At 38.6% G+C, this 2,500-nt stretch overlaps 2 non-coding genes across 2 annotated transcripts in view; both read left to right on the top strand.

The window, feature by feature from the left end:
* The first annotated feature begins 502 nt into the window (after positions 1–502).
* LOC130903318 (5.8S ribosomal RNA) lies at positions 503–658 on the top strand. Its single transcript, XR_009060691.1, has one exon. It is a non-coding gene; the product is annotated as a 5.8S ribosomal RNA (ribosomal RNA).
* A 692-nt stretch (positions 659–1,350) lies between these two features.
* LOC130903315 (large subunit ribosomal RNA) overlaps positions 1,351–2,500 on the top strand; it is a 4,066-nt gene continuing 2,916 nt past the window's right edge. The window contains exon 1 of the ribosomal RNA XR_009060688.1: positions 1,351–2,500. This exon is cut by the window's right edge and continues 2,916 nt beyond it. This is a non-coding gene — a ribosomal RNA (large subunit ribosomal RNA).

Below are 2,500 nucleotides of genomic sequence, written 5' to 3'. Positions count from 1 at the left end.
ATTATGTTATTGAGACATTTTCATCCGGGTACCTAAACGAAATTTAAGCACATGTCGATTCTATCGATATGTATAAAAATTCGTTTTAGAAATAATATTTTATGTATTATTTCGAAGGTGTTCGAAGATTTACGCCCGACCGTCGAAATTTGTATAAAACTTTCAAGATAAAAAAAAAACTGTAATAATATAAAGAGGAGGAATATATCGTGCGAGATATCTGTCTATGCGCGCCTCGTTTGTAATAAAACATGTGCAGCGGTTAAAATTTATCAGATATATCAAAGTACGATATTATAATTTCTCTAAAAGTTTCGAATAATTACCATTTATTATAATATATATATATATATATATATATATATATATATATAAAAAATGTCGTTATATAAATTTTCTATACGCGTATAAGATATTATAATAATATTATTAATTTAATAATAATCAAATATTAAAAATACGACGAATAGAATATGAGAAAACGACATAATAATAAAATGATTACCCTGAACGGTGAATCACTTGGCTCGTGGGTCGATGAAGAACGCAGCTAATTGCGCGTCAACTTGTGAACTGCAGGACACATGAACATCGACATTTCGAACGCACATTGCGGTCCTCGGATACTCGTTCCCGGACCACTCCTGACTGAGGGTCGTATCAATTTAAAAGACTGCTTAGAATTTAAAATTTTTCTATTTATTAAAGAAAAATAATGCCTAAGCGTGTTGGATGTGAAACAATAACGCACACTAATTAAGAAAAAACACATGCACATACAAACTTGTGCGTATTTTTTTTTGTATTTGTGCGGCATCCTAAAGTGCGAAAAGCAGCGTAAATTTTTATAGAAAAAGTTACGCAATTTTTGAACACAACCCGCTATACCATAAATTAATCGTGTATTTATATGAAATACATAAAATTTGTTTGGTAGAGAGTTATATTTATATATAATATATATATATATATATTATACATATATACGACGTATATATAGTCGATAAATAAGTGTGTGTATATATAATATATTTATGATAAAATGATAACGCGGTCGTCGTGTCCGAGAGAAATAATAAAGTTTCGAAGACTGGACGTCTGACCAGTGTTTTATTTATATCATTTATACACACGGTATATCGACAAAATATATGAATTATATATATTAAAAATATTATATATGTATAAAGGCTGGTGGTGTGTTGCTGATGCTGATGCTGATGCTGATGCTGCTGCTGCTGCTGCCGACTCTTTAAATAAAAACAAATAATGTTATATTTCATATGAGAGATGATTATGATAGTTTGGCGAATTGTATTTAAATATTATACGAGATATATTATAATATATCGACCTCAGAGCAGGTGAGATTACCCGCTGAATTTAAGCATATTACTAAGCGGAGGAAAAGAAACTAACTAGGATTCCCTCAGTAGCTGCGAGCGAACAGGGAAAAGCCCAGCACCGAATCCCGTGGTCGATATCGGCCACCGGGAAATGTGGTGTTAGGGAGGATCCGTTTATCACGAGATCGTGCGGCGCGTCCAAGTCCTTCTTGAACGGGGCCACAGCCCATAGAGGGTGCCAGGCCCGTAGCGACCGTTGCCGATTGCGTGAGGATCTCTCCTGAGAGTCGGGTTGCTTGAGAGTGCAGCCCTAAGTGGGTGGTAAACTCCATCTAAGGCTAAATATGACCACGAGACCGATAGCGAACAAGTACCGTGAGGGAAAGTTGAAAAGCACTTTGAAGAGAGAGTTCAAGAGTACGTGAAACCGTTCAGGGGTAAACCTGAGAAACCCGAAAGGTCGAAAGAGGAAATTCATTCGCGTTTCGATAATTGAAGTTGAACGTTTGTATGACGGATATTGTTTGTGTTTCGGCATATTACAATAAATCGCGTTTTACGTTTTTCTAATCGATATCGAACGCGTGCACTTTTCCTCTAGTAGGACGTCGTGATCCGTTGGGTGTCTGTCTAAGACTCGAGGTGGTAGACCACTTGATTTTATTCGAATTCATGGGGACCCTCGATGTTCCGACAGACTCGCTCGACGGTAGAAATATGGCGCGGGGCCGCTAGATTAATTAGCGTTCGGCCCGTAGCAAGAGCGTTTCGTGTTTGACGGTAATCGGACATAATGCCGATTCTGTCCCGGAACGACTGTTGGTTACGGTGTTCTCGAACAGACCTCGTTTTGAAACGCCGATCAACGACGCTATCGATTTGGGTAATTTCAGGACCCGTCTTGAAACACGGACCAAGGAGTCTAGCATGTGCGCGAGTCATTGGGAAATAACTAAACCTAAAGGCGTAATGAAAGTAAAGGTTTACCTCGCGTAGACCAAGGGAGGATAAGCGATTTGCAAATAAAAATTGTAAACGCTTCGCACTCCCGGGGCGTCTCGTTCTCATTACGAGAAGAGGCGCACCAAGAGCGTACACGCTGGGACCCGAAAGATGGTGAACTATGCCTGGTCAGGACGAAGTCAGGGGAAACC

This window comes from Diorhabda carinulata, unplaced genomic scaffold (genome assembly GCF_026250575.1).
Source record: "Diorhabda carinulata isolate Delta unplaced genomic scaffold, icDioCari1.1 Dcau_27, whole genome shotgun sequence".
Classification (NCBI taxonomy): Eukaryota; Metazoa; Arthropoda; class Insecta; order Coleoptera; family Chrysomelidae; genus Diorhabda; species Diorhabda carinulata.
Note: the sequence above shows the minus strand (reverse complement) of the source record. Positions and strands in the feature narration are given on the sequence as shown.